The following is a 12,125-nucleotide window of genomic DNA, read 5'->3' as shown; positions in this document are numbered from 1 at the left end:
GAAAAAGTGTCAAAATAATATGTCCCATAGATCTGAGTGTATCCCTTGGCCACCAAACGGGCTTTCAGCTGATCAACCTTACCATCTGGACCAACCTTTACAGTGTAAATCCATCGACAACCAATAGTCGAATGGCCCGGAGGTAAGGAAACTAACTCCCAAGTATGATTAGGATAGCAGACATTTCTTCAACCATTGCCTGACGCCACCCGGGGTGAGAAAGTGCCTCATGAACATTGCAAGGAACAGAAACAGAAGAAAGGGTGGATACAAAGGCATAATATGAAGGATATAAACGATGATAACTCAAAAAATTGTAAATAGGATGAGGGTTGCGTGTAGACCGCATACCTTTATGAATAGCAATGGGAAACTGATCAGCTTGAGACAAGACCGTGGCATTGGAAGAATCGGGCACAGGACCTGTAGTGACAGGGATCTCAGGAACGGCAGCAGGAACATCAGGATCACCTGTAAAAGGAACAAGACTATTGTCGGCAAGAAGAGTGGTATTAGTAGTAGATTGAGGTATCGAAACAGACGAAGGTGGGAAAGCAACGTATGGAATTGGGAGAACATCTACTACCGGATCAGACTCTACTGGAGGATGAGGAAAAAATGGAGAAGACTCAAAGAACGTAACATCAGCAGAGATGAAGTAGCGATGTGTGGCTGGAGAATAACACTTGTAACCCTTCTGAAGACGTGAATACCCTAAGAAAATACATTTCGTAGACTTGGCTGACAGTTTATCCTGACCAGGGGGGAAAATGTGAACAAAACAGATGCTTCCAAAGACACGCGGGGGAAGAGAAAATAATGGAGTATCAAGGAATAATATAGAGTGTGGAACCTGGTCTTGTAAGACATAAGAAGGCATGCGATTTATTAAGTAACAGGCAATTAGAACCGTGTCAGCCTAAAATCGAAAAAGGACATGGCTATGTAAAAGAAGAGTGCGAGCAGTTTCAATGAGGTGTCTATTTTTACGCTCAGCAATGCCANAAAGTACTTGGTGAAGGTGCTTTTGGCATTGTCTATAAAGGAGTCCTTCGAGATGGGAACTTGTTGCTATAAAAAAGCAAAGAGCTAAATGGAGAGTGGAGGAGCAAGAATTTTGGAAAGAGATAGAAATCATTAGTGGTATCCACCACGAATATCTTGTACATCTTGCCGGATAGTGCATTCAGGAGACTAAGAGAATTGTTGTGTATGAGTTCGTTTTAAACAAAATCTTGCACTTCCATTTACATAGTATGTCCCTCTGTATTAGATGTCAGTTGTGGCTAAAAAATTAAAATTAGAGAAATTGATGATTAATATTTTTGAATTCATTCGCTTTTGAATAATTATCGTATATATTATATGGGAATTACTGGATTTATTAATGTGGATTTAGAAAGTGTCACAGAATTTTGGGCATTTTTAAGTGTGACCATTTTGGTTTACTGTGATCTGGCCATGGCCCTAATATATGTTTCGTTATAACTCCTTATAATCGAAACTCTCACTGATTATGGTAGACGTCTAGCAATGTTCCATGACCCCTAAACATGAAACTACCTTTCATCTGACATTCATTATACTCTGGCCAGAGATTTCCCTTTTCCAATGTTTATTGACATTCGTCTGGGAACGCGAGATTGGACTATTTTGAGTTAACGATCCCATCTTGACCATCACTTGTCCTCACACATGAATAACATATGAACAAATTGGCTTATTACACAAGACGTGACTAGTCTTGTGCTTATACTCCATATGAACCATATGAATCCTATGTTGAATTCAACCGTGATGTTTCAGGTCTAAGGATCAATGGTACACTAGCACGATCCTACGATTCATCATTGACCACGTCCATGTAATTCATCATAATCTGTCATTTTCAATAAATAGTTCATTAACCATTTTTCCATGCTAATGTCTTACTGACATACCTCTTATAATCACCTACATTAATACCATCACATGATATTCATTGGAGACATTCAGCATGCCTACTATGCAATGTTATTGCCCAATTAACATTACTTGCGTAAGGAATTCTTCGATGATCTGATCTTCTCATTGGATGATCCACCAGAGCGTCTTTTTCGACAACCTTTGAATTGCTAGCGCCGTCGGAGTCTAGGATTCAGAGTGGGGTTAGGTTTTCCTCATCTTTATGAATATCAGCCATGGTTTTGTGTAAGGAAGCTTTAGGATAGAATATTTGTCGGAATTAGGGCACTGTTATTGCCAAAAATCGCAGAGAAACGAAATGTGTTTGGCAGTTTTCTTTGGGTATATGGCTCGATTACGCGATTTTGAAGGGTGGGGGCTCGTTTTGAAATTTCAAAATTTAAACAAACGTTAATTATATTTTACCCACATGTGTTTAAATCTTATAAGTTTAACCCGTTTTACATGTTTAATGAATCCTAAGGGCATCTCCAACCCAGCTGTTCTAAGTTGTTTAAGAGAAGGGAGTTCGAGAAAACAAAAAGTCAAAGAGGGTGTTTTATTAAAGTTGGATGCTCTTATATAAGGTAAGTAAATCCTACCCTAATATGATTTAAGTTATGGTGTAGAGAATTTCTTTATGTATCCATATGTCTTATATGTAGATTGTTGTGGATTTGGTGTTGAATGATGATTATAACTTATCCATGAGTATTTTGTTGGTTGATTGGATGTTGTGAATGTTTTGGTATGAAATTTGGAAGAGTTGGAGTGGAAATTTTGGAGTGTCTATTTTGGGCAGATTTGGTGTTGAATATGGAGGGTTTAATTCCCAAATTTTGGTGGTTAAAAAAGAAGTGAAATCTAGCCAAATTAGAGTTACTTTGTGCCTAAGTTGTTTGATGAAATGTCAAAGAGAAGTGTTTATTGAGTATGATTATGTGTTTTGAGTGAGTTTGTAGAGGTAGAAATGGCATGTTTGCATTCCATATTGCATAATTGCATTTAAACATGTGAATTTAGAAGAGTATAAGCAGAAACCATTCTACATGCATACATATTCATAGAGCATGAAAGCACTAAAGAATGTTAAAGATTAAATGAAAATGAGAATATTAAAAAGTTCCAAATCTTGAATTTTAGTTAAAGAAGTGTAAAAAAAAGAAAAAAGAGAAAAGGTGTGTTGCGATGGGGAACGTGAGTGACAAAATTTCCCCCACATGCACGCGCCTTATTGAGCGCCTAAGAAGAAGAAAGAAAATTGGTACAGTCCGTAAAAGTGCATGTGGATGAGGGTATACCAAGAAAGAAGAATACACTCACACGCAAGTTCCAAATCCATGCCTAATCCGATCCGATCGGCAAAAGAATAAGAAAAGAAAGAAAGAGAAACAAGAAACAGAATGAGAAAAGAATAAGAAAGAATAGAAAGAAAGAATAGAAGAGAAAGAAAGGAAGCAGAAAAGAAAAGAACAAACAGAATAAGAACGAAAGAATGAAAAACGAAAAGAATGCACCTTTTATCAATTGGGCATTTGCATTTTATTTATGCATAATATCAATTATCTAGTGTGAGAATTAGAACAGAGAAAGTACAGAGGGAAACATAGAGAAAGAACGAGATAACAACAAGTAAGAGTAGATAAATAATAGGAAGAGGGAGAATTGAGTAAGGAAATGAAATTCAAGTTAAGCAAAGGAAGAGAAGGTAACATAGCTTGGTTTTACTTACTGAGCATTAGTGCTCACCCCATTGTTTTCAAGGTTTTTGTTTTTGGCAGCGTACAGTGGAAAGTACGTGTTAGAGGATGCCCTAGAGCCCAATCCATTATTGTAGATTGACTCTTTGTAATAATGTGTCATTAATCAATAAAAGTCAGTTTATTCTAATCGCGTAAATCATTATTATTGCAATATGTTTGATATATTCCTTAAGATGGTTAGAACCTTGCGAGGGTATCAAGTGTTTCAAATCTTTGATATTAATCAACCCTATGAGCACATATGGTGGCTATTCTAGAAACGTCCGTAGCCCCCCAGTATTTATTCGCTGTGAACTAATGGCAACAGATACGTAGGCTATCTAGTGTATTGACGACCCCTGTCGAAAGGACGATGTCTGATCTCACTTGTCAAGGTTGTTTGGTGACAATCTTGGCAACACATGGTGTTGTTTTAAGCGATTACACCACTAGCAAGTTCACCTCTGTCACTGCCCCAGAGATATCCATATTAAATGGTAACCCCAGTGTCTATGGAACCAATCCTCTACCGATGGTGTGCATGTGATCCTTATACTTAAGATCACCGGAGCGCCTTGTTGCACCGGATTGTGTAGTTTGCAACTATCGCTAACCGCAGTTCTTTCAACACTGTCAATACGGTGGGTGATTGGCTCATCAAGGATGTATCAAGACTATATGGTGGATTGACAAGGATTTATCACTCCCTCCCCGTGTCACTGTGAGAAAGTTATCTCACGGCGCAATGTCATTATATGGCAATGACATAAACTGTGGCCACATTGGGATTGGCTTGTTGCTCAAAATCTATTTATAATAATGTTGTTGTTCCAAGAAATTGAATAATATATCGAGAGTAACCGAAGTGTTGACACTATTTTTCATGCCTGTCGTCTTCTTCAGATAGAACCGATTTTTGGGAAAAAAAGGAAGGATCGCATTGCAAACGGTAACGCAAATAACAACTAAAAAACACCAAGACTACCAAAAACACAATAATCGTTGACAGGTCAGTACTTCTCTTTTGCTTGAATCCGAATCTATCTTGCATCCATGCATTCGTATACTCGTAGGGGCCACTCTATGTCTGTGTATTAGTGACGACTATTAATTGATGTATAATCACAATACTATACACGTGCCGAGATGAAGGACCCTATAGTGTCCACACACAGCGAAGACAATGTAAGATGAAGAGATAAAGAAGGGCTTTTCCCCTACTTTTTAAGGGGAAAAGGGTATTTTGGTAATAATTCACAGTGCAATTAAATTTGCTGAGGTCGTAGCCTTTATTTAATTTTGTTAGAAAAAGTACATAAGTAATCACTTTTAAATAGGTGTTCGCACATATTTAAATAGATTATCATTATTGTTACATGTTAATATATATTTAAATATATATATCATTGATTTTATTGATATATGATGGAAAATAAAATAATCACAATTGGGAGTGGTTTGCAACATGGGCGTTTGGGTTTTGAGCCCGAGTCCTAGTTCCGTATGGGATTTAGGAAAATTTTTTTTTGTAAATATAAAAGGACTTGTGTGTTTTTTTATTAAGTATTTTGTCTTTGTAAAACCAAAACACACAGCACCCTTTTGTTGCTTCTCTCCCCACGGCAGTAACCTTTTGGAGCCTGAATCATTCACTTTGATTTTTGTTTTTCCCCCCCTTCTTAATCTGAGCAAAGAAGGATCTTCAGCACAAGTCCGCTCTTTGGTTTTTTTAAGATTGTCTTCTGTGTGGACAGTAACAGTCGCGCCTCACTTGGCTCGTAGCAAAACATTCGTCGACCGTACTTGAAGACGCAGAAAAGGCTGAAACAACCATACTCTTAAGACTCAAGAGTTTAGTTACAGGACCCCTAGTTGCCCCACCGATTCTCTAGGTCTCGAAGAAAATTGGGGTGGCTTTTCAATTGGGCCTGACCGGCACGTTTTAATTATGGTTTAGAATGCATGCTAGGTTGAATGTTTGATAACCATGCCAACAACAATGTCACCTTCTAACAAAGATAATAATCTGATGAGCATATTAAGTACAACCGTCATGCGCAGCTGATTAATTAAGTCCCCCCCCGATAAGCCTTCCATCACCATGGTTTTAATCACCCACTTTGCGCGAAACCTTGTGTCCGCAAAGCGAAGGGTACATTTCGACCTGGGATTAAAATGACATTGGATTTCCTTAATGGTGAGGATCGACTTAAAATGATAGCGGTTTTGCTTGTTCACCAAAGCGAAGGTTGTAAACGCGTCATAGCCATAGTAGAGCAGTAAAACATATTATGTGTTGTACGAGTGGCATGTAGTGTCCACTCTACTCGATACTGGAGAATCACACTTCAAAGGAATGGTTGGAGCCATTGGAATTGTGTGTAGTCGTTGTTGCTTTCACTCACTTTGAGGGGTATGATCGTTGGAGGCTATCAATGTGTGGATTAGTTTGTTGGCTTACCTAATCAGACGTCAGTTTTGGCTTGTTCCCAAAGGCGAGGTTTTGAAATGGGCAAGGATTGGCCTCTCGGTCCACTGGAAAGTCACGGCTTTCCCGGTTAATAGTGAGGGCTATTGGTGCTTGAGAGAAATAGTGGGAGTATTCGTTTAAAAAAAAGACCATAAAAAAATGACTTTATATACTGTTATCTTTTCTTTCCTGCAATGTAGATCTTCCACCAAAAATGAGCATATGACCTTTCGACCGAAAATAGAAAGAAAATAGGTTGAGATGGATCACAATTGCTCTCAGACTGGTATCAAATGCCTTCATGGATTCCTATACTCAAGTCAGAAAAAGAATGTATATCCTTGTAAAGAGCCAACATGTTCTGAGCCTGATCCTGAATGCCACTCTCTGCAGCGTCATGCAAGAAACAATGAAGGATACTTACTCTAAAAGTTTCCTTATGTATTGCTGGCGACATAGGTATCATGCGTTAGTACGCATCGATGAAACCTTGCTCAAAAGCAGCATGAGAATTGGGATGCTTCTTCTTGTCTAAATCATCAAGAGCTTTACCGAACAATTGCTCGGCAGTGAGAGGTATAAGGTGTCGAAAAGACTATTTGGGAGTCATCTGCTGAGGGAGCCCAAGTGTTTCCTCATTGTGCTCAAGAGATCGAGGACCATAGAGAGGCTTGATGACTGTTGGGATGGCTTAATGCATGGAATTCAAATTATTGTATTCTGGCAATCCTTGCCTGACTCTTTGCTCGTTCATAATGACTTTTCAATATGAACATGGATCGAAGAAACCATAGTCAGAAGCTTTTCGAACATGGACGACGCAGAGCAGGACTTGATCAAAGTCCAAGCCTTTTTTCTGTTACTACCAGGTAACGCAAGGTAACGCAAGGGTAGGCCAAGGCCAAACCCAGCCAGCCCAAGCCCAACCCAGGAACAGGTTGCCTCTGGGCCTGAGATCGGCAGTAGGAAGGGCTAAGGTAGTCATTGCCTTCTTTTGGGAAGCCTGGCCATCTGAGAAACATGCAAGGTTTCCTCGAAGCAGAAGAAGTAGAAGGGCTACGACTTCAGGTATTTTTATGATTGAGATTAACTTCCTCTCCCTCAACATGGATGGGTCAACGGTTGTGGTCATCTAAGCATTTTGTGTACTATATTGACAGGTGTTAATACAGGCAAGAGTAGAGTGCTCACAAGGTGAGGAAGGTTGGACCTACGAGTTGGAAATGGACAATGTGGCTCGCAGATGGCTTAGGGACTTATTTATCTTTGCCTAGCGGCTTGTTTGTTGGAACTACATAATTGTTTATCGTACATTCTCTATTCAGAAATATTATGTAGTTCCGCTTGGGAGCATATGGGTATCATTTTGAGTATATCACTGGATTGTTGTCTTTGTTGAATTGATCTATTGGATTTCAAGGTTATATAATGGATATATGTTTCTTGATTTAAACAATACGATATTCCAATTTGAACAAGAAAGATAAACATAGCGACAACAACCAGACATATCTTATATTTGTCATTAGTAGATTGTGTCATGGTAATAAGAACTGGCATTTCAAAAACTTCAAAGTGATGCGGTTTTTGCGGCCCTTGGAATTCATCATTTGAGGTATCGTGAGTCTCTTTAGGCACAGATGGACCAAGTTCTCTCTTTACCAGACAAAGTGAAAAGTGCTACTTAGCTTTAGGCATCATCATAGTGAATGTATGTGGTCCAACTAATCAGTTGAGGGGGGAGCCCCAGAGGTGTTATATTCATACTCATCATTTACTGATGATTTGCAGTTAGATATGTTTATGCTACCTTAGGTAGGACTAAATCTGAAGCTTTGATTCAATTCAAGGAATTCAGGAATAAGTACATAAATGTTGGGCAAAGTATTAGAGCTCTTCGGATTCGGATCAGAGTAGGTGAATACCTTAATCTCAGGTTCTTCAGAGTACTGAAGGAAATGTGGGATAGTATCACAACTCACCCCAAAACCCCCTCCGACCTTATATACCCCACACACAATGGAGTTCGAAAGGTAGAATAGGACCTTACTTGACATGGTTAGAGTCGGATGAGGTTTTAGTGATATTTACCTTGCATCGTTCTAGGTTTATGCACTATATAGGCGGACTCACGTTTTGAACATCGTGTGCACGTCAAAGTCTTGTAAAGATAGACTCCATTGAGCTATAGTGAGGCAAAGCCCAACTGTCTTATCAAGGATTTGGGGTTGCGAAAAGCTTATTAAGTAAATGACTTTCGGAACAGCTGGGTCCAAAATATGTATAATGTATATTTTGGGGTATCTAAAGGAAATAAAAGATACATTCTTCTAACTCCCACCCTAGAAGAGGCGAAAATTTTTTGTTGCTCAGATCTGGTGTTTCCTAGAACAGAAGATAGTTTCTACAGAAGACTAGGTGGTAAGAAAAGTGATAACATCGATGAAGTTCTCAACCCAAGGTTAATACTAGACAAGGACAGGTGATGTGCCACAGAAAGTGGGTGAACACATGAGGAGGTTAACTCCCAACTGTGGATCAAAGTGAACCTACCTCAGAGTAGCCAAGGAAGCTGATGTAGATCGGGAGAGTATGCCATTAGCTCGAGAGTACGATTATACTCGACTCAACAGGTTGACGAGTAGTTACCAGACGATGAACAAACTACGACGCATATGACCGTTCGGTAATGCAACGCATAATCTGAGCGGATCCATGATCCAGTACAATGTGCTTGAGGTCTCTGTGGAACCACCTGAGGGGTAAAACCCATAGGGGTGTGCAATGGTCTCTTCAAGAAGAAGACTGACATGGATGGCAAACTGTGCATACTATATAAGCACGATGTGCCAAGGTTTTCAAACAAATTCTAGCTTCTATGAAATTTCCGGTTGCCATGATTAAGATCCATCCAGTTATGATTGCCGTTGCTACATGATATACTAAGATTTGGCAAGGATGTCAAAACCGCTTTCCTATGGAAACCTTAAGGAGGATGGGTGTATAGACACAACCTCGATGGTTTTGTTCTTGATAGTCAAGCTAATAAGGTAGGCAAGTTGTCAAAGATCCTTTATGGACTCACTCAAGCAAGCTTCAGGAGCTGGAACAATTCATTTTGATGAATCCGTAAAAGAATTCAGTTTTTTTATTAAGAACGAAGATTAGCCCTATTGTTTACAAGAAAGTGAGTGGGAACGATGCATTCCTAGTGTTGTATGGGGCGATGACATACTTCTATCGTGATGATTATAACCGAACTTGCAGTCGGTAAGACTTCGGTTATCCAGTGCTTCTCCATGAAGGACTTAGGGATCGCCCTATATCTTTGTATAAAGATCTATCGTGTAGATCGCTGAGGTTGCTTGGCCTACTTCAGAGTGCATATATTGACAAAGTACTGAAACGATCAGTTGTGAAAGATCCAAGAAAGGATTTCTTCCGATGTCACCTGGTATTTATCTCTCTAAGGAATTGGTGTCCTACACCAGTCATGAGAGAGATATGAATGAAGAGAATCTCATATACTTCCCAATAGGATCCTTAATGTATGCATGCTAGTACTTGGAGTGTGTCTCATGTGAAACTTTAGCACTTTTAGTAGATATTCAATCGGATCCAGTTGAGCTTCACTGGATGGCGTGTCAAGTAATTGCTTAACTTACCTGAAGATGACTAAGATATGTTCTTGTTTTATGGAGTGAAGATTGCTCACTGTAAAAGGATACAGTTATTCTAGTTTCCAACGGACAAAGATGTTACGATCGCATCGGGTGGGGTGTATTAATTTGTCCTCATGGGCGGTCAGTGAGCTGTAAGAGCTCACGCAAAGCACTGTAGCATATTCTACATGGAGGCGAGTATATTTACATTGCCAGATTCGGCCCAAGGAGGCAGTCCTGGATTAAGAAGTTCATTATTGAACTTGGTTTTTCCCTACCTGACATTGTTTATCCTATATACATCTATTGGTGGGTGGTCCAACAATGAGGGTCATATGCTCAGGCCGGGACCAAGGTCTTCATCAGAAAGCCAGACCATACTCAGACGATTCCCATCTCATCAGAGATATAGTTGAGATAAAGGACTCAGCTTAGTAGTGCATCCTGACCGACAATCTCGCAGATCCCCTAACAAATCCTCTGTCCAGGCCGAAGCAATGACCGGCACTTGCGATCATTGGTACAATTAAATACATGAATGATTGGCTATAGTGCAGTGGAGATTGTTTAGAGTAGATGGCCCTAAGCCAATCAATTATTGTAATTGACTCTTTGGTAAGAATGTTCATTTAATCTAAAGGCATTTTATCTATATCGGTAAATCATTATTTATTGCAATATGTATGATATGTCCTTAGAATGGTAGAACCGTGACGAGGGTATCAGTGTTCAATCTTGATAGTGAGAACCCTATGAGCCAATATTGGTGGCCATTCTAGAAACGTTCCGTCAGCCCAATACATTTATTCTGAACTAAGGGCACAGATGCGGTAAGCTACACCAAGAGTGTTGAATGACCTGTCGACAATGGCATGACTTGATCTCTTTCAAGGTTGTTTGGTGACAACCTGGTAGCAACACATGGGTGCTTGTTGGTAGGCATTACCGCAGTTTCACTGGACTGACCCAAGAGGATTCCCTATGGATGGTAACCCAGTCTATGGACCAAATCCCTACGAATGTGTGCATGTGATCCTTAGACTTGAGATCACCGGAGCGCCTTGTGCAACCGATTGGTGTAGTTTGACACTAAGCCTACAGTTCTTTTTCAGACCTGTCAATACGGTGGTGATTGGCTGCATCAAGGAGTGTATCAAGACTATGGTGATTGACAGGGATTCTACTCACTCCCGTGTATGGGAGAAGTTATCTCAGGCGCTAATCAGTATATGGCAATGACACTAAAACTGTGGCCACAGTGGGATTGAGTTGTTGCTCTATATATTTATAATAGGTCTTGTGTCAGAAACTGAATACAATAATATCGAGAGTAACGAAAGGTTGACACTATTTCTATGCTTCGTCTTCGAGAAACGATGATGAAAGATCGAATTTGCAGGTAACCATATCGTTGACAGGTAGCTACTTTGCTGAATCCGAATCTATCGGGTGCACATGATGCCTTAGCTAGGGCCAATCTTGGTCTGTGTATTAGTGAGACGATTAATTGGTGTTAATCGCGATACTAACATGCCGTGATGAGGAGCCTAGGGTCACCCACATGAAGACAATTTAAGAGCAAGAAGAAAAGAAGGGCGTTTTCGTCTTTTAAGGGAAAGGGTATTTTGGTAATTTCACAGTGCATTAAATTTGCTGAAGGTCGTAGCTTTATTTAATTGTTAGAAAAATTAAATATGAAATTACGTTAAATATGTGTTCGCACATATTTAAAATATCATTATTTAGTTAAATGTTAATATAATTTAATATATTATAATTGATTTAATGAGATAAGAGGAAAATAATACATAATTGGGAGTGTTTGCAACATTGGGCGTTTGGGTTGAAGCCCAAGCTATTCCTTGGGATTAGGGCAAATTGTTTAACACTATAAAAGAAAAGTGTGTGTTTTTAATTAAGATTTTTCTTGGAAAATAAATACACAGCACCCTTTGCTCTGCCCACGGCAGAACACTTTTGAGCCTAAAATCAGTTCAATTGATTTCTTTTCTTCTTAATCTGAAGCCAAAGAGGATCTAGCAAATTCCCTCTTTGGTTCTTGTTAGATTGTCTCGTTGTGGACTACGTTCGATCCTACACTTGGATCGTAGCAAAACTGTTGTCGACAAATTTGGAGGAGCTCCAACGTCGTTTGTTTCTTTAAGCTCATGTTGAATATTTATGCGGATTTTGATTTAATATATGGTAAAATACCTACCTTTGATCTTGGCCATGTAAACGATCCCTGAGTTAATTTTTCGTTTCCCCTCCTTCCGTATACGGGACCGTTACTAACAGGACGGTCAC

Source organism: Pistacia vera, unplaced genomic scaffold, assembly GCF_008641045.1.
Source record: "Pistacia vera cultivar Batoury unplaced genomic scaffold, PisVer_v2 Contig106, whole genome shotgun sequence".
NCBI lineage: Eukaryota > Viridiplantae > Streptophyta > Magnoliopsida > Sapindales > Anacardiaceae > Pistacia > Pistacia vera.
This window is presented reverse-complemented; position numbering follows the sequence as displayed.